General features: G+C 43.1%; 1 protein-coding gene across 2 annotated transcripts in view; it reads right to left on the bottom strand.

The window, feature by feature from the left end:
- Positions 1 to 11,153, bottom strand: part of KLHL32 (kelch like family member 32) — an 86,808-nt gene extending 75,655 nt beyond the window's left edge. Inside the window, exon 1 of one of the 2 annotated variants that reach the window (XM_044427498.1) lies at positions 10,768 to 11,153. The gene's annotated coding sequence lies outside the window, so the exon portion shown is untranslated. Of the gene's footprint in view, positions 1 to 10,325; positions 10,395 to 10,767 lie in introns of those variants that run through there. The other variant, XM_044427490.1, reaches the window with a different exon arrangement.
- Positions 11,154 to 21,120: the final 9,967 nt, after the last annotated feature.

The raw sequence follows: 21,120 nt of genomic DNA on the forward strand, positions 1-21,120 counted from the left end.
TAAAGCTACAATCCTACAGGCACAGCACATCCCATGAAACAACAGCACTGAGCAATTCCAGTCTTTCAAAAACACTAGGTACTACTGCAAAACTGATTTGTTGATAAACGAAAATATCCCTCTATTTTCTGTGAGGATAAGAAAGAGAAAGGAATACACAATGCATATTGATTTATTAATTCTGGTTTTAATCCTATCCTTTTTCATTATAATTTGGCTAAATTATGTTATTCAGTGATAGGTATTTTATTATCTCAGCTACATTACAAGAAAGTTTTAAAAGTAGGGAGAGCAAAGCAACAGAAGAAAGATACTAAAACTACAATCCTATATACACTTACATTTGAACAGTCATATTTACAATTGTACTGTAAAATTATTTTGGCTGTATTCTTAAGTGTACTGTTTCAAAGAATGCATGACAGCAATGGTGTGCTTGTGTATATTCAGAAGAATACTATACACAAATGAAAGTGTCTTTAAAATCCATTCCAAGCAATTTATAAATTGCTAATTTTACATGAATTTACAACTTTTCACAAAAGTTTATGCTAGATGTGCTTCTTTTATTGCTAAGAGTTAATAAAAGGTCAGACACATCTAAAATTATTCCATAGGCAGACTTTGATGGAAAATGTTTCTGACATAATGAGGACATCAACCTGCTCTCAAATGCTTGGAATTCTTTTTTATGTAACTTAAAGCAATTTCTTTGCTGTTTGACCATAAATTTCAAAAACATGCATTATGATTCACAACAAAATGACAACATGAGATGGGCTTCAAAATGGGAAACAGAATGGGGTAGGAGTGTAAAGCAGATGATATTTTTGCATTCTTACATCCTCGATGCCAAGCAGAAACACAAATGTAGGGACAGACAACATGATCGTATTCAGTCACCTCAAACCTCTCAAGCCATTGAATTTTATGGTCAAACATGCCAGCAAGTTTCATTTTAGGGTAAGCATATTAAAACGTCCAGGTCATCACCCAGGAAGAGAAACATGGCAAAGTAATCAAAAGCACATTCCTTGTAAAAGGTAAAGGTTTCCCCATGACATTAAAGCCCAGTCATCCCTGACTCTAGGGGGCGGTGCTCATCTCCATTTCCTAGCCAAGGGAGCCAGCATTTGTCCACAGTTTCCATGGTCATGTGGCCAGCATGACTAAACACCGAAGTGCACAGAACGCTGTTACCTTCCCATCAAAGTGGCACCTTTTTATCTACTAGCATTCGCATGCTTTCAAACTGCAAGGTTGGGATGAAGCACAGGAGCTCACCCCATGTGCACATTCGAACTGTCAACCTTTTGATCAACCAGTCCAGCAGCTCAGCAATTTAACCCACTGTGTCACTGCATCCCACACTCCTTGTACATATAGGCTTAAAAATGCCTACAGTTCCCACCAGGGATTTTTAAGCCTTTGCTTTCTCTAAAGAGTTATACATTTACATCCTAAGTCTTAGAATTCCTACTATAATTTCACAGCTGTTGATTCTTTTCCCATTCCTTAATTTGAAATGTGGGACCTTATGAGAACTAACTGGGATCCCAATCTAGCCACACAGATAACTATCCTCCATTCCCCTAGCCACTAAACACACAGGAGTTTCCCAGCTTTTTGGCAGGTTTTTTTCCTATCTTGAAAGACTGAAATGCTTTTCCTAAAGCTTAGTTACTGGCAGTAAGTCTTTTAAGCTAAAGTATGGCACTTCTTTTTATTTTTAGCCCCACCATTTTGGTTTTGGAACCTAGCCCCCAAGAACTTATCTGAAGTGGAATCTAGTCCTCAGGATGAAAAAAGATTCTTCATCCCTCACAAGAAATGCTTCACCTTTTCATTTTCTCTATTTCCCACTCTGTGAAAAGAGTAATAATAAGACCAGTACAAACACAACAGTTTTAGCAATCCTCCATGTTATCAATCCTGTAAAGATCATATTGTACTATAATAGTTTCCTGTCACTGACAGCAGGTAACAGGCTAAGTGAGGAAAGGAGGGGCACATCAAGTAGAATTGAGATTGCTCCTGATGGGTTACTCACAATGCTGCTTTAGTACTTGTTCAAATTGAAGAAGTTAAAATTCCCTGACATTGCAACTTTAAAAGTAAAACATAATAGGAAATGCTTTGCTTAGAAGCACTGTCAGTCCAAGTAGAAAATACTGGACAACAAGGCCCAAAGGAAACTGCATTACACCACGTCATATGACCTTCTTTGGTCTGTGAAAAAGGGACAAGCTATGAATCCTGGACTCCTCTTCAGGTTACAATTACTACAGCACTGACAGCAGGAACCACTGCTCAGTACTGTCTATTCTGATTGCAGAACCTCTCCATGTTTTAAAGCAGAGAGGTTCCTCTCAGCTTCCTCCCTGCAATCCCATCACCTGCGACCTGATCATTTTAATTGGAGATGTCAGTTAAATAAACCTGTTTTGAGGCAATACATACATCTTCTCAAATAAGTCTATATCAGGAATGGTATCCTATACCATGGCTGAGCCCTTTCTAGTTCTGCTGCATCAGCAGAATGGACCACTGGCACAAATGGAACCAGGTATTCTTGGAAGCCTCAAAATGAGCAAAAATGGTTGCTTCTGGAATGGAACAAGTCTGCTAGGCTCTCTTCTGTGAGCTCCCCTGACCTGCCCTATTCCAGAATCTAGTGCTTCCACTCATTTCGTAAGTTCCTTGAGAGCCAGTGTAGTGTAGTGGTTAAGAGCCTGGGACTGGGACTCAGACGACCTGGGTTCAGGTCCCCGCTCAACTGGGTGACTTTGGGCCAGTCACAGCCTCTCAGCCCAACCTGCCTCACAGGGTTGTTGTTGTGGGGATAAGATGGAGGAGGAGAGATGATGTCAGCTGCCTTGAGCCCTTTGCAGGAAAAAGGCAGGATATAAATCGCAGGATATAAATCGCAATTTCCCATGGTTTCAGAAACACCTAGTTCCTGTTGCTCTAGTGGCTTATTGAACTTGTACAGGGACAGTGCAGGATATTGCTCCTTACGTTCACTGTAAGTAGTACCACTCATCTGAATGGCAGCCATTTAGGAATGGACTCTACAGAACACTTAAGGCAAAACTATGTGTTTAAACAAACCAGGCAGCTGGCTGGTCACTGTGCCAAAAGAATGCTGAACTAGATGGACCCTTGGTCTAATCCAGCATGGTTCTTCTTGTGTTCTGCCAAAATTATGCATGGGCAAAACACAAGAGTGGGTATGGAATGTAATTTTATGAGGAGTGCAGAGGTGAGGTAACACTCCTTCTTCCCGTGACTTTGCCACTTACTACCCCTCTCCAAAAGCTTTTCTATCAGTCAGGTTCTGGTACTGGTGTTTGGTTGACAGACCAACCACAGGAAAGTTAGCTGTAGCTGGAAGAGGATTTACCATTTGTGGTCTTTTTGCCACAAAAACGGCACCCCACCTCATTCTACAAGGTCAGGACATAATCCATGTTTATGTCAATGGCACACATACTTGATCTGGTACTTTATAGTGGGTAATAAGAACATTCTCTGCATGGTGAAGCTATAGGGCACCCTCTCTAGGGATATATCATTATCCGCTTAGGTTTGGATTACTTGCTGTTCCTGACCTCCAAAATGATATGCTATCCTGAAAGTATGGAGCCCAGTCATATACCAATGAGTCTACGATTTTTCTGTCGACATAGCTGGCAGTGATGATAGTGCTCTAATCTCTCTCTGAAATGGGAAAATGATCCAGGCAATCATTATGATCACTCCTAGATACTTTCAGCCATGCTGTAGAGTCTATTTAGCCCCTTGATATATAATGGAGCCAAGGTACAGTGAAACTGTTGGGTTGATGGCTCAGCATGTGGCAGAAAATTCATGGTGACAGAAGACAGGCTAAAGATTTCTTGGTGATGGCAGTAGTAAAAAACATCCTAACTCTTACCACCACTGCATACACAGCATGGCTAAAAGAGTTTTTTCCAAATGTTGCATGAGGCCTTACAATCTGTCCTGAATGGATAGCTGATTGAGCCCTTGCTAGCTAAACCTAACTGACTTCCAACAAATTTTTCTAATAAAATTCTTGGCATCCATTCCGATTTAGATGCCATTTACAACAAACTACAAATACACAAGAAGAAATATAATTTCTTTCACTTTCAGAACTAAATGTTGCATTTTCCCTGCAAGAATGTGGGAACCTTATGAAAGGTGCTTCAGAAGTCAAAAATGGGATGCAATGGGAGTTTTTTTTCCGTTTCCATTGCCTCCTCAAAATGCCGTCCGGCGGAGCTTTTTCGAGTGGTGCAAGGCCTGGTTCATCCAGGTCCTAAGAAAGATCTGGTTCCACCCTCAAAGGCCCGCTGTGACAACTTTGCCATGCATTTCAGGAAGAAAATCGCTCAGATTCGTCACGAGCTAGACTCCACTAGTGAATCAGAGGTTTCTGGGGAGACACCAATGCTGCCGTCTGGTCCAGAATTATTGGATGAATTTCAGTTATTGCGGCCCGATGATGTGGACAAGGTGCTTGGATGAGTACGTCCAACCACTTGCCTATTGGACCCTTGCCCGTCTTGGTTAATACATAATTCCAAGCACGGGATTGGGATCTGGATCTTGGAAGTGGTTAACGCTTCTCTGAGGGAGGGTCGGGTGCCTGCCCCTTTAAAGGAGGTGGTAGTCCAACCGGTCCTGAAGAAGGCGTCACTGGATCCAGAGATGGCCACTAATTATAGACCAGTATCCAACATCCCATTTCTGGGCAAGGTGTTAGAGCGGGTGGTGGCGGGACAACTCCAAGCTCTCTTGGATGAAACTGATTATCTGGACCCATTTCAGTCCGGCTTCAGACCCGGGTACGGTACTGAATCTGCCTTGGTCACCCTGTATGATGACCTGTGCAGGGATAAGGACAGGGGGAGTGCGTCCCTGTTGGTTCTCCTGGACCTCTCAGCGGCTTTCGATACCATCGACCATGGTATCCTTCTGGATAGGCTAGCGGGATTGGGGGTCAGAGGCACTGCTTTGCAGTGGTTCCGCTCCTATCTCAATGGCCGATTCCAGAAGGTGGTGCTGGGGGACTATGGCTCTGCACCATGGCAGCTATGCCATGGAGTACCACAGGGCTCCATTTTGTCCCCTTTGCTGTTTAACATCTACATGAAACTGCTGGGAGAGGTCATCAGGAGGTGTGGGCTGTGGAATCATCAGTGTGCTGATGATACCCAGCTCTACCTCTCGTTTTCCACCAATCCAGGTGAGGCAGTGGCTGTACTGAACCAGTGCCTGGCCGAGGTAATGAGGGCAAATAAACTGAAGTTCAATCCAGACAAGACAGAGGTCCTGTTGGTTGGCGGATCGGGCTTCAGAGAGGATGAATTGAACCTAGTCCTGAATGGGGTTGCACTCCCTCTTAGGGACAAGGTCCGCAGCTTAGGAGTACTCCTCGACCCGGAGCTTTCATTGGAAGCTCAGGTGACAGCAGTGGCGAGGAGCGCTTTCCTTCAGCTTTGGCTGATTCATCAGCTGCACGCCTACCTGGAGTATGACTGCCTGGCGACAGTGACACACGCGCTGGTGACTTCCCACCTTGACTTCTGTAACACGCTCTACGTGGGGCTACCCTTGAAGACGGTCCGGATACTTCACTTGGTTCAAAATAGATCTGCCAGGCTGCTGACGGGGACTGGGCGTTATGTTCACATGACTCCAGTCCTCCGTCAGCTTCACTGGCTTCCCATTGAAGTCTGGGCCCAATTCAAGGTGTTGGTGATGACCTATAAAGCCCTAAACGGCTTGGGTTCTGGTTACCTGAAGGAGCGCTTACATCCATATACGCCCGCCTGCCCCTTGAGATCTGCGGGAGAGGCCCTTCTCCAGGAACCCTCCGTGAAAGAAATTAGGAGGGTAGGTACTCGGAGGAGGGCTTTCTCTGCGGTGGCGCCCAATCTATGGAATGCGCTCCCCAGAGAGGTCCACCTGGCGCCATCCTTATTTGTTTTTCGGCGCCAGGCTAAGACCTTTTTATTTAAGCGTCATTTTAATTGTTAATATTATTTGCTTATTTTATCTGGCTAGGGCAACTTATTTTATATTGTTATTTCTTGTATTTTATGTTGTGAGCTTCCCCGGGGCTTCGGCGAATGGGGCGGCATAGAAATGTTTTAATAAATAAAAATAAATAAATAAATAAATAAATTAGTTTTCCATGTGGTCCTTATGGTATCTTTCAGCTTATTCAGCCAGTAGAAAGCCTGAAACCAGTCACTTGGGCTCTATCTTCCACTCTTGATTCCCACTGAAGTTACTAGAGTAACTTCACAGAGACATACGTGTCTCTGTATATGACAACCAGAGGTGACTAAGAAGTATGAACTTGTCCCTCACTCTGAATCCCAGGTAATTGTCATTCAGTTTCATTTTTTTTAATCCTTGGACTAGGACTTAGCATACATTAGTGATGTTACAACTTCAAGTGTTTCTGAATTAATTTAGATATATTTCAGAAAGGCTTAATGGAAAAGAAGCATTCCTCATGTGATGCTTGGATCTCAGTTCTAAAACAAAACAGAAAGGAGAGTCAGCTAATTAACAATCCTGTGTCCAAAAGCTCTGTAATTGCTAAAGCACAGGTGTTCAGTGATCATGTGCAGTACCGTTCCTGCTTTATCAGGAGAGCTAATACTATCCAAAACATTATAACAAAGGAATGGGTACTTTGTTGGGAAGTAACTTCTATATGGGTCCACGGAAATACAAAGCATTCCCTAAGGACATATTCTCCAAAAACAGTAGTTGTAGGAAGTATGGAACAAAGCAAGAACATTATTGGAAGCTGAATACTTAATGGTAATCAACTACCTGAAGCATCTGTAAGATGAGAGTGTCATGCTTTTTAACCATAACTGGTAAATCCAGATGACCTTTTCCAAGCTCTTACATCTCTCTGAATGTTTTACCCAATAACTCCCTCCAGCCCTAGCTGGCATCGGCACTGATAAGGGATGGTGGGATTTGTAGCCTTCCTGATGTCTCTGCCTACAATTTGCCATTCCTTAGTCCACACTGAATCACATTCAAATAAATATCCCAAACTGGCTAATACGATATTCCTAAAAACAAACAAAACCCTCTACCTTTCTTATTTAATCCAAGTATGTGATTCACACAGTCATTCTGACCTGCTCTTATCAGAAATCCATCTGAATCAGCTGAATCTTACAAGCAGAAAACTGCTTTCTTAAGGAGTTCAACTTGTATTGAGATTGCCAGGCAACTCACATAGCACTGACCCAGTATTCAAATATCCTTTATTTCAATATGTGGGTCAGCTAATCACAGGATGAATGGCATGTGCAGTGAACCACATGCCTCAATTTCTGCATGGGTAGAGAGGTCACTTTGTACAAATTTCATCCTGCAATTCTAGCACAGCAAAATGGGTACACAATGGTTTTCCCACAGTATTGTCCTAGCCAGAAATAGAATATGTCATTATTCTTTTTCTTATATAAATGCCTAGTATTCCTACAATTGTTTGCTGCTACTCTAAGAGCTTAGAAACAATTGAAAGAAACAAAGTACTGCCACCACTCCATGCCTCATCATCCTTCTTCCTTATAACTTTGCACTGCTTGTTCCCCCACCTCAGAAGCAGTTGCCACTGCATAAATGACAACATCACATTATGCATTTTGCTTTGTCTTGCATTTAACAACTTGCTTGGTACCCATAGCAAGGCATCTTTGCTGCCATCTCTGATCCAAAATCAGAAATAAAGCAGGAATTTTCCTGTTGGCGTGAAGATAACAGCAGGCATGCTAGATGGCCTGGGAATAACTCACCTGCACCAGGAAGAGTAGTTGCCCTTCCCTGTTCAGATGAGTCTCCTCATTCCTGCTACTGCATCTAATCAGAGACCGCATTGTGAATGTGGATGGCCTAGACTGCAGGACTCACCTGCAAATGGCAGGAACAAGTGTTCCTTCCTATGCAGAGGTGAGTCACAACCTCCACTTCTCCTCATCAGGCATCTTTGTTCAGAAATAGCACCAGTTGCCTGGCTTTTCCAATGCTTTCAAAGCATAAAAAATAAAAGAAAAAGGGAGGTGATATTGCAGGTGGCTCCATGCAGCCTCATGGTATCTAGCCTACAGGGAGTGGGGCAGGCCATGGATTGTTCAAACCAGACCTGTACCCCTGCCATAGGTGACCAGGAACTGTACGTGGCTAAGTGGACAAAAGGCAGAGAAGTTACAGATCTTTGCCAAACAGCCTGTTTAGTTTTGTAGTACCCGTGGAGGAAAGGAAGTAACTTTTTCCACAGTTAGCACACTAACACAGGAGGGTGAACAGAGCAATCCATCTGCCCTCTTCTTAGTGGAAGTCAACTGTTTTTACTAGCTTGCTAAGAGGCTAGTAAAAATTGTGCTGGCCAATCACTTTTGTAGGCTTATTTACATTGCCAGCTTCCTTAGACGTTCCATTGATAAGCAAACAAAGATACAAAGGAAGAATAAGCATCATACCTTCCATACCAGCTAAACCCTAAACTGAGTATCAAACATATATGAAATACCATAATGAAACACAATGATGTCTTGCCTGTGTTCCATGACTTTTCATTTCTGTCTGCTCAGTCTAGACACTTAAAGATATACCCACACCTGTAGACAGGAAACTCAGGGCCCTCAGGGACTCTGATGACAAGAATACATCAGTAACCACTGCCACTACATTCCACTGATATTTACTAAACAGAAACTGAATGAGCTTTCTGGAGAAAGGACAGCAAGAGATGCCTAAGCAGTAGCAGAGCATACCCTCTTAGCAATTGTTCACTTAGGTATTAAATCCATCCACACTGGGAGGCATCACTACATCTTGAAATTCCATCATTTAACTATGCACTGTGTGACATAGTATTTCCTTTTATCTGTCCTGCATCTTCCATCATTCAGTTTCATGGGATGACCTCTGCTTCTATTACAGTGGGAAAAACATGTCTGTTTTTTCCATGTTATAAATGACCTTATACACCTCTATTATGCCTCTCCTTAGCTAATGTATCAGTTCCTGTACAGCTCCTTGGAGACCCCCATTGTTTACAACACTCCACTGGGAAAATTTACCATTTATTCCTAGTCTATTTTCTATCTTTAACCAGTTCATGAACCACAAGTGGAGCTCCTCTCTTATGCCATGATTGCTAAGTTTGTTCAGGATTCTTGGTGAGACACTTATGAAAAAGTCCAAGTAAACAGTGTCTACCAGATCACCCCATCCGTGTTTATGGTCATTCTCAAACAACTCTAAATGTTAAGTGAGACAAGAAAACACATTATTATAATAGCTTGGCAGAAACCATGTTGATTCTTTTTCAGCAGAGTGAACTGCCAATATCCCAATCATAGTGGATTTTCAGGAGGTGAAAAAACTATTTCTAAGTGTTCAATTAGTTTTACATCATGTTTCAAAATCTCTAAGAAACATCCATAAAGTATGTCACATCTATAAAAATAATCCATAAAGTATGTCATATCTTGCCTACTCAAGATTCCCAGAACACAAGTTGAAGCAAAGCAGGCAGCAATTAACTGCAAACCATAAAGGCTGGATAAAAGACTGCTGTGGAACCCTATACTTACTGTCCTAGGTAACAATGGAAGAAAAAAGTATAAATTTATATTTTAAAAGTGGTCTTCAGAAGTGTTCTATACTGTATGGGTGGTCTTTTAGTTGTTTCTACTTTGTACTTTAAATGAACCTGATTAATATTAAATTCAACTTCTCAATTGGCCACCTTTACAATATGAAAAGCACCTCCTGTTTATGTTTGGGCCCCAAGGTATTACGAAAAGAATATGTTCGCCTAAAAAGGGCATTTCCTTTCCTCTTAATCAGCCTGCAGCAGCAAACCACCAACCACTGGCTCCTGAAAAGCAGCACTGAAACAACTCCTGGTCGAATCAGCTTGTGGCCTCTACCCCGCTCCCCAAAGCATTCTACTCCCATCACTCTGCAGTCATCTTTTTCTTAACGACAAAGAGGGATATGCTCGGGATTACGGATCACAGGGTGACTACATAAAAAGGGGGTGCAGGGCCCTGCACCTTTAAGAATGATGCAGAAGTGGGAATGCCAGGAAGGTATCGCTTTTCTCGACCTCTCAACAGTCCAGAGGACTCCTGTCCGGATCCCGCCTTTTTACGCAGCAGTCTGCCCCAACCTGGTGCCATGCAGGCGGTCGGACTACTACTACCAGCATCCCCAGCCAGCCAAGGCACCTACTTAAGAAACTCGAAGGCCCCGATGCCACATAAGATTACCTTGAAGCAAAGTTCCCTCTCCCTGCATTTCAGGGGTCCTCGTCAGGGAGGTAGAGAGGCGGCTAAGCGTCTTCAGAAGGAATCGAGGCCCCCTCGCACTCCCCCGTAAACGCGTGTAGCCCCGAGGGGCTCAGCTGGAGGCTGCCCTGGCAACCCCAACGGTGGGGAGCAAAGGACCCCTCGTTCTTGGCGAAGGGACAACGCGTGGAGGCCGTAAGGGAACGAGCCGGCGAACAAAAGTGGACTTTCCCTGCGTGAGTCCTGCAGCGGCGGCGCCGCTCCGTGCGCGCGCGCGCAGCTCTATTAAAGGCTACGCTCTGCGCAGAAAGGTGAATCAATCCGCTACCCCCGCTTACCTCAAGCGAGCCCCAGACTGTCCAACCCAAGCCACAAAGCTGAACTAATCCGCTAGGGCTCGTCGCGCGCACAGAGGCGCCCTCACCTCTCGAGGAGACGCCGAGCAAGAGCAACTCAGGGGCAGCGCGTCCCGCTTTCTTTCTCGCCTTCGGCTTCTCCTCCTCCAGAGGAAAAGCAACTGATAAAAGCATGCGCTGCTGGCAGGCCGACCCGAAATGCCCTCCGCCGGCTGAGCCGGTGTTAACAAGAGGCGACGGCGGCAGGAGGAGGAGGAAGAGGTCCTCCCTTTTCCCTCCCTCTCTGTGTTTGTCCGTCCGTCCGTCTATCTTGAGCTTTCTTTTTTCTTTCTCCTCTCCCCCTTTCCTCCTCCTTGCAGTTGCCCAGCTCTCTGGGTCTCCTTTTCTCCAGTGCGCAGGAGCGACAACAGCATTGCATTGTTAGCAACGGCAAAGCCGGAGGACGCCGAAGAATAGACACCTGCAGGAGGAGGAGCGTTGCAGGCCTTTTGGAGTCAGAGAGAAAGGCGACTGCCTTAGCGGCTGATCTGACCATCTTCTTCATCAATACTGCTGGGTCGGGACTGAGAATCACAGCAGTATCCCCCCCTTCACCCCGTCCCACAATCCATGGAGTCCCAAAACATGTTCCTGCCTGGGAGATAACCAGGCAGGTAGGCAAAACACACCTGTTCCATGCACAGACCCGTAACTGAATCTTCTTTCAATATTACTTTAGGGGCTGTAGGGCACGCGCGTTGCTGTCTTCCAGCACCTCACTGCTCCACCTGACCCACCTTCAAAGGTAAGCAATGCAGCGGTGGTGCAACTAGAGGGCATAGGTGAATAGCTGACATCACAAGACACATTGTGATGCCAGCTATTATTATCGCCTCACATAGACTGGGGCCTTTCTTAATGGCACTACCAATGGGAAGGCAACTAGATTCTGGTGGCTTTTCCCCAGCATCTGCTGCCTGAGGCAGGCACCTCCCCCTGTATAATAGTAGGGCCAGTCCACGTCTTGCTTTCAAAATCTGCACCACTGAGCATCTGTGGTTTCACACAAAGTAGATAAGCTTGCCATGTGAATTTGGTTCTTTGATGAGTTCTGTGTTGTCTTTTTTATTGTTGGGAGCTGCAGGAAAGGATACAGGGCATCTTTCCCTCTTTTAAATCCTCTTTCTCTGCTCTTCCCACTTGTGGACTTTCTTAGCTGGGATATACAAGCTAAATTTCCCACAATAAGCACCATTCTGTTTAATTTTTTAGATGTATGTGTTTGATTTCCCATTCTTGTTTTAAAGAAAACTTGGGCAGCATCAAATGGATATTCTTAACAGCTACAGGGCTATTTGTATATTTGCTTTCTGCAAAAGAATACTCCAGGGATTAATTCCTTTTCTAATTTCTCCCCACTTTCCCATGACAAAAAAGCCTCAAAACAGTGTATGAATATTAAAGGCATTAAATGACACACACAAAGCAAAGCATTGAAAAACAGCTAGATTAAAAGTAAACCCCAGAATAGCATCACATACTAGAACCACACTGAAACCAATAAGTTTTTAACGGGTGTTTTATAAGTGAAAAAGTAGCCCTTTGGCAGATCTCCATGAGAAATGAATGCCAGAGCTTCTGTGGCAGTTCAGTACATTCAGGCCTTGGCCCAAGACATGGCTGATCTCTTAGAGGACTGAAAGCAGAACCACAGATGTTGATCTTAACTGGTGGGTGGGCTCATGCCACCATATTCAGCCCCTAAGATCACATGCCTTCAAGCGACTGAAATATCTGCAGATACCTGGAATGGGATATGGGACACCAGCATCATACTTACGATGACCCTCCAGGCCAAATCTCCAAGTGACCCATTAAGTTTTATGCAGAAAATCACTAAGCTAGACTCTCTCCCTCTCCAAGAGAGAGTGAACAGGGTATTGTATAGGGTACATGCTTTCCAATAGTGGGAGACTCATTCTTTAGAAGACCAGATACTGAAGATGAAACTCAAATACTTTGGCTACCTAATGAGAAGGAAGGACTCCCTGGAGAAGAGCCTAATGCTGGGACCAATAGATGGCAAAAGAAGAAGGGGACGGCAGAGGGTGAGGTGGCTGGATGGAGTCACTGAAGCAGTTGGAGTGAGCTTAAGTGGACTCTGGGGGATGGTGGAGGACAGGAAGGCCTGGGGGAATGTTGTCCATGGGGTCGCAATGGGTCAGACACGACTTTGCGACTAACAACACCACCATGTGTTTTTTTGATAGTGCTTCTGAGACTACTGGGGCAACCTGAGGAGCTTGAGCTTTTTACTTTGTACCTCCATGGCAGGGAAAAAAAGCATTTCCTGCTGAATTTTTGCTTGTCACTTGCACAGATGCCTTTAAAGCTAGCAGTCCTGTGTATGAAGCAGCCCTAAGGACAGCAGGGCTGCACAGTTTCCCCCTTTGTGACTGTTTGAAGGCTCGGGCTCGTGGCTTATCAGATTGCATTCTCTTATGCCATTCAAATCCTTGAATTATTATAACAGTTACTGTTTCCCAATGTTTTTACAGAATAACCCTGACTTAGGACATGAAATAGCTACTTTCAGAATTGGAAGGATTAAATATGGCCTTTTCCTCTACAGGCTAGCCAAATTAGGCACTGTATCAAGGATTCCCTAATTCCCTAATGACAACAAAACAAAACACGAACTGTTGTCTCTTGTAGACTATGCCTTGTGCTTGAGAATGATCTATGTGTATTAATTGCACCTTATCAATTTGGAGAAATGCTCAGATTTCAGTTGGTTCAGACTGCCACAATGATGCTTTTGACTAGAGCCCACTGCAGGGAGCATACCTTTGGCATGTAACTTGCACAGTCCCTATATTGCTTCAAAGTATTGATACTATCCTTTAAAGCGGACGTGTAAACCTTGTTTAGTCCTGATCACGACATCTTGAGTATGTATTCTTTTTAGTACAACCCTGGTTTATAATTTTTTAAAATAATGCCTGTACTTCTGGTTTCTGTTAAAGGTACAGCTATAGTGACCAGTGGGAAAGCTGACAGTCCTACATTTTTCATTGATATTGCCTAACTTAATAATAACTGGGGGGATCTCAGTAGGTCTTGCTACAACTGGTTTGTCTTCCAGTAATGAGGATGAGAGCACTGAAAATGTGGACAAGGAAAATAATGAAAATACACATTTTTGTGCTGATACCTTGCACAAAGGTCCATGTAAGCTGAAAAGCCATTATTTTAGGAAGATTCATTCATTCATTCATTCAAAACATTTATATGCCACCTGATTGTGCCACAGCACCTCTGGGCAGCTCACAATCGTAAGATAAAATACAGTAAATACACGATAAAAACCAGAACACAATAAAAATAACAAAATACAAGCAAAAATGTACATGCACTCTCCAGTTGTACTGTAATTATATCTCCCTTTGCATTTTCAGGTAGACTTAGATCTGACTGCTGAGGGATATCTCCTCCATCTTAGCACCCACACACCCCAACAATAGTATGCTATAGGGGCATGCTTTAGGATTGGGATACAAATCTACAGGAACCAAATCTGGCCCACCTGGGGCCCCAGTCCAGTCATCTGTGGTTCTCTCGGTGGCTAGTTCTGTTCCTTTAAACCAACTGTTTAGTTAGTGCTTTTGTGCAATTCCTCCTCATGCTAAAAAGTTGCAATGCCTCTTCTGAAGCTTAGATACAGGCAATAAGAGCTTTGAGCTAAAATGGTCTTTCGCATTTTGGTGATTCAGCCTCACTTCTCTAGCCTTTGGTCCTGCCTCCAAGACCTTCTCCAAAGATTGAATTCCATCTTTCATCTGAGATTCCTCACCTTTGCTCAGTTTACATGGAGCATTGTCTGAGCCTGTGATCTCTTGCTGTGTAAGCTGATAATGATATGCCTAACATCCAGCAATCACTACCTTTGCAAGAGAAATTTGGCAGTAACAAGACTTTCAAGCAGCTTGTCTAGCATTACTAATGTTCTTTCTGAGGAAGCCCAGCTATTTAGCAAGCACCAAAAAGTATATGCACTTGGAACTGGGAATATTCCAGTTCTAGAACAAAGACTTTGGCAAGGGCTGATGCCTCCAGCACCTGTCCCAGAGCAATCTTATTGTTGGATACCAAGGCATGGAGAAATTAAAAGGACCTGATACAATTCATATTTGTAGGAGTGTTAGAGGGCAGATATCCTAAAGATATTTATGCCCCACAGTCTGATTACCTGATGTGCTTTTACATTTGGCAGTTAGAGCTTTAGGGTTCAGTCCTATTGATTACTCCCTTGGAGTTAGGAAGTTTTTGGTTCTTGAGGCCTCTGATCATCCTTCCAAGAGGAGCAACAGAGGCAATCTTTGCCCCACAGCCTTCTCTTCTGCAAATTTTGTTACATGGGCTTTTTAGAGGGAGCTTCAGAATGCGAAGAGACTCAGAATAAATCATTTCTTGGCATCTGTCACCTCCCCTCTCAGTCCACTGGAATGTCCCTTATGCTGTGGCCCTCCACACAATGTCTAGTGCTCATATGTCTTCAGCTGATTAACCACATAAATTAAAATCCAGAGGTCTACTCCTCGTGACATGCTGAAAGTATGGGCAGTCCCCAAGTTATGAATGTCTGAGTTACGAACAACTCATACTTATGAACAAACTGCCATAAAGCCTATTCTTTAAAAAAAAAATACTGTGGAAAATTGTCATTACCATAGAGAGAGAGGAAAGGGGACAGAGGGAGGCCTCCAGAGCATGCCTTCCTGTTCTGCACATCAAGAGAAGGAAATCTCCAGCTTTTCCTTGCTGCAAAGTGGAGGCATTGGTGAGTACAGAGGTGGGTGGGTGGGCTAGAGATATTTGTAGTTTTCTACTTTCATGGAGGACCTACACTCCTAACCTCTGAGAATGTGGTGGGCTGACTATACACGATCCAACTTGCATACAAATTAGACTTAAAGACAAATTTCCGTTTTCTCAGGAACAGAACTTGATCATAACCAGGAGACTGCCTGTACTTAACTAACTATAACTTAGAGAAAGTGCAATATTGTCTAGATTTGCAAAGAGAAGGCACAAGAAATCACTAGTACTTCTGAGAATTAAAAAATAGTAATAAATAGACAAGGCTTAAGTGACAGCTTCAAAAGCTAGCTGCAGTCACCTTCACTAACTGTTAACATCTTGCAGTATGCTAATTTCTCAACCAGTGCAGAAGAGAGAAAACAGTTGTCATGTGGCTAGCAGCTGCTTCAGGGTCTGACACAACTGACACTGCTATAAAAAATGCATTTATTGATTGGTAATGTGTGTTTTCTATCACCACTTAAAGAAATGCAGATTGAAACCCAGAGCTAAAAAACAGATGGCATTCTGTCATGCTCACAGATAGGAAAACATTGCTTTATTAATTACTTCCTATTCGCACCTCTGAAGAAGGATATGAAATTGTTTTCTTGTGCAGGCAAATGATCTTTAAATAAAAACATCAACAACACTGGTGGAAGGAAGAGGGAAAGCTCACTCATGTTGTGGCATATATGACATGTATAAAAGACTTATTTTTAAAAAGTGTGTTTATCACAATTGGATGATTTAAGAAAATCAACATGAGCCAGCAGCCTCTAAATTGCGCCTATCAAGCAGCCTCTGACTAGGCCTTGGCTCTAATTATTCTGAAAAGCATCCATTTCCCACATGGACAACATTAAGGAACAGTAAATGCTTAATTTTAGCTCTGTGGCCACATAGCTGTTAGGCGTAGGATCTAGTGAGAGGGTCTGCTACTGTGGGGAAAGACACACATTCTGGGGGACCCGAGATCCAAAGAGCTTGGTCCAGGCTTGTGTATCAAGAGCCCCAGGCTGAAGGCAGGGACTGCAATTAAATTGCAGGTTATGGTCACCATTTGCAGATTGCAGAAAATAGAACTAGGACTTTTAAAGAGGGAGATCTTTGCTTCCCTGTATGACATGCTTTGTCTGTCCTCAAGTTCCTTGCAGACAGGGTAGCAGGAGCAGCAGACTAACAGGATAAACAGACCCCAGATATGTCAATAAGAATCTGGTTAATGTATGTACACACATGCACACACTGCAGCCAGAATCAGGCCACTTGAAACGTAAGGAGATTAAACAAAGAAAAGCAAAAGATGCTAGAAGAAGCACATTGGTTTGAACTTTTTAAGAAATCAAAACATCAACAGGGTAAAACCTTTATTAGGACCAACCAAAATTATCAAATAGTCCACAAGCTTTGGTGAACAACATAGCACACATCATGCTGGAGATAGTTTGCCCCTATGTGTGAATCCAGGAAGCATGGTGAGGCAGGGCACGCTTGGTCACCATGGATGGCCCCAGAAAAACACTGGTATGTTCTGAGGTTTCCACGCTTCATAAGGAAGCCCCAGCCACCTAGGGACGCTGCCTTGCTTGTGAAGAGCACACAGGCTGTCCTGTTCCAGGAAGCCCTTGTCTCCCGCTCAGCCTCCTGCCCTCGGCCTCACTCCCATCCTGTCCCAGACAGTTGCAGGGACTCCTCACAAGCCATGCTCCTGCCAGGCGGCCTGCGGAGTTTCCCAGGCAGATGTCCAGCCAGCAGCATCAGAGATGTCTTCAGGAACATTTGCTTGGCCTCTTTTATACTGCATACTTGGCATATTCTTTTTTTGCACAATTAGTCATATTAAAGTGAGTAAAACTAATAGTGTCTAGTGAAGTTTCTTTCCTAAATGAGGTAATGTGCTCTGTGATTTAGAGGAGAAAACGACAAACTACAAAAAAATGCTTCTGAAGCAAAAAATTATAACCCTTAGGCTGAGAGTATGTTAGGACGACTGCTTTTTATTAAACTAAACTATGTGCTAAAAATAGCCTGCATTAGCTGGATTCACCATATATGCAGCAGGGGATGGAAAGTTGATTATATAAAACCTTCCCTGACCTGGTACACTCCAGATGTTTTGGACTGTAACTCACAGCATCCCTGACCACTGGCTTTGCTGGCTGAGGCTGATGGGATTGTAATCCAAAATTTTTGGAAGTTACAAAAAGGTTTATAGAAAAGTATCCAGGGAGCCTGATCACAAAAACGTTTCCTTGTTGGCATTGAATGGTATGAAAGCTCTCTCTGTTAATGTGTCTGTCTTTTTGCATTGGGAGGGCCACCTATTCCCCATCATTATTGTAGGGGCTTATAATTCCAGACAACTTGTTATCCACTTTTTTAATGTGTGGGGACTTTCATACTTTCAACCAGGCGCACATTGACTAATGCTACTTTTATTTTCACTATTTCAGCAAGGATCATGTCCATCATACCTACCAGTTACCTGCCTTGCAAGTCTTGGCACCTGATAGTAGATCAATTAGGGCATTTTTTTCCAAACCTGGTACTCTGCAGGTGTTTGGACTGCCACTCCCAGCAATCCTGGCAACTGATCATGCTGACCACAGCTTATGGAAGCTGAACTTCAAAAGCTGCAGAAGGCATCATGACAGGGAATGCTAAATGTTGATAGAAAGCCTTTTCTCCGTCATTTCAAAGGTCCCTCCTTTTAGGCATAGCAAAGGCATTTCTGGTAACAACCATGTTGGACTGGTACAAATCTTACGCCATAAAAAACTATTATATGTAATATATGCACATGTTAATTTTATTAGCTTCAGAAAATATCAATAGTATGGCTATAAGTTGCCTTTAAAGTTGTGGTATTGAACCAATGGACCAAATATAGCCATCTGGGGTCCAAGTCCAGCTATCAGCATTCCCAGAATGGCTACAAGATACCTCTTCCCACCCTTATTCCTCCAGCCACCAATTGCTTGGTGGTTTCCTGGCATTTCCATGGAACTTTCCCCATTGTAAAAGGATAACATGCCTCTCCTATACCTTAACTACTGGCAGTAAGAGCTTGCCAGAACAGAATCCATCTTTGAGATGAAAGAGGTTCAACAACCCACTTTAAAGAATCTGACCATGTGTGTATGAAGGAAACATGCTGTCTCCCAAGGTTTATTCCTCTGCAGATTTACAAAGTGTGCAGGTCTCTTTAAGACACATCTCATGTTTCTACTGCCCAGAGAGCTTGAACCACCTAGAGAGCTTCATCTGTTGGACAGTATAGAAATTAACTGAATGAATGAAAATATCTGAGTATTTTTCTGACAGAAAGAAAGATTCAGTCCTGAAATCTGTGCCCTGTTGACTCATCATTTGCAAAGTGACAAGCTGAATTATATATTTTCTGGGATGAACAGTGCAGTATAAAAACCCTGTCAGCTGTGAAGTCAACAGAGAGCTAGCTGTGAACATTTGATCACATGTGCATTTCTGCAGGTTCTGATCTACCTGAGAAACAATGTCCTCTAAGGAATCATTCTGTGAAAATCCCATGCATTTTGAGAACTCACTGTCTACAACAATGACACTGTTTCTGCAAGTAAGTGTATCTTGTTTGGCAACAGCGTTACTCAGGTTGAATTGGAAGTTACTCTATCACAATCTCTGATCAAACACTCCAATGGTAGGAAACCCAGCTGATGACATAATTACAACTGTCATTTCTGTGTTTCATTGGAGAATAAGAAAGTGCCTTATTCTATTTCAGATTATTTGTATCCAACCAGTGCTATCTGCTCTGACAGGGAACAGCTCTCCTGGGTATCAGATGTTGATCATTTCCATTACTTGTGGTGCTACTATTTGTGATCCCAGATATCACACCCGGGAATAACCTGTAGACTGCTAAACTGTCCTGCTGGTCCTACTGAAGGGGTAGTTTAAGTCTAACTGCCATGCATGCAGATTGTTGTTTTCAGTGGGGTGTAGCTGTGAGTCTTCTGAATCGTTCCCCTACTCCAGTGTGGCAATAAGGGCTATGTTGTTGGTGTTGTTCTTTTAAGAACATTGATTCAACTAGCAGCTTTTACAGACTTAATTTCTGAATTGAATGGGACTGAAAAGAGAAGGCAGTAGGCTAGTGGAAAAGCCCCAGCAGAGGTGAGAAAGGGAGAAAGGGTTTATAGATGGTCCAAAGAGAAGCAGGACTTGGGTTCATATTCCAGCTCAGCTATTAAGCTTGCTTGGGCCAGTCACACTTCCTCAGTGTATCCTACATCACAGGGTCATTATGCAGATAAAATATGGCTTGCCCTTTTGAGTTCTTTAGAAGACTGGCATGATTTTTTTAAATGTAATGATAAATTGTATCAGATAGTTTCCCTAAAGTGCCCTCCTTTCATTAAAGGAAGAGGAAGAGACAGAACATTTACCTGAGATCGTGCCAGACATCAGCAACTCCTGTCAATTCAAGTCAGGTTATAAAATTTTCAGATAGTTGACCTAGTAAAAGCCATTTTAAAATCTACCCCACATTGTTTGAAGCAATGAATGAAATTACATCAACATTATTCCAGTCTCCAACAAGTGCTTTATTAACAAGAGACTTTGATTTTTGACATTCAAAACTAACACCAAATCACTATCTGTGGCTGGGTATATGATGAATAGCATTCAGATGCTGCAATAATGGAAAAAGTAAAACTATCGTGTAAAACTGGATATAATATTGTTGCAGGTTTGTAGGGATCTTATGATGGAATATTGCTAGATACCTTGCTTGTAAAACATAAGCAGGAAGCTGGTGACTTTTGATAAGTTGTTGTGTCAATCTACTCCCATGGGGCAAACAGCCTTGAGCGATTTTCAAGACCAGGATACATAACTATGCATCTACAAAGAAGGTAACTGTTCTCTTTGAGCAGTGGTCCTTGTGGGAAGCCTCTGTTGGCAAAAGTGAAGGTTGCTGGTGAATAAGAAATGAGCAAGTACAGTCAGTGGGCTCAGCCCCAAAATGCTTGAGGCTGTGTGTCAGTACAACTGCTTTATTGCACAGGAAATAGTGTCCAATGTTGTTGCGTTTGTGGAAATCCAATAAGCATTGCAACCTTTATCATACAATGACTCCAATCATTGTAAAGTTACTTATAAGGAGCAGCTCTGGGCAATCCTTATATGAATCAAAAGATACACAGCAACAGTCTTATGAGTATTTTTATTGCATAAGCCCTACTGAGTTGTACAGGTTATGGTGGGCAGATACAAAAGACAAAGCTCTTGCACTCCCATAATAGTGTAGAAAAGGGGATTTCAGTGTGTAACTTGCATAGCAAGAATCTCTCCTTTTTCTATAGAACTATTAAAAAAGTAGTTGTGCCTCCCTTTGCATTGACCAAACCTACGATCAGCAGTGGAAGCCCTTCTCACTTATCCACCTCTGAGACAGTTAATCATGTACATGAGGGAGGGCCTTTTCCATAGTGGCCCCAGACCCCTGGAAAGGCTTACCATTGGGGGTCCTTCAGACCCCATCATTGCAAGATGTTTAGGAAGGCCCTGAAGACTCTATCATCTTTTAGCTGTAT

This window comes from Varanus komodoensis, unplaced genomic scaffold (assembly GCF_004798865.1).
Source record: "Varanus komodoensis strain SLA01 unplaced genomic scaffold, ASM479886v1 scaffold1, whole genome shotgun sequence".
Taxonomy (NCBI): Eukaryota; Metazoa; Chordata; class Lepidosauria; order Squamata; family Varanidae; genus Varanus; species Varanus komodoensis.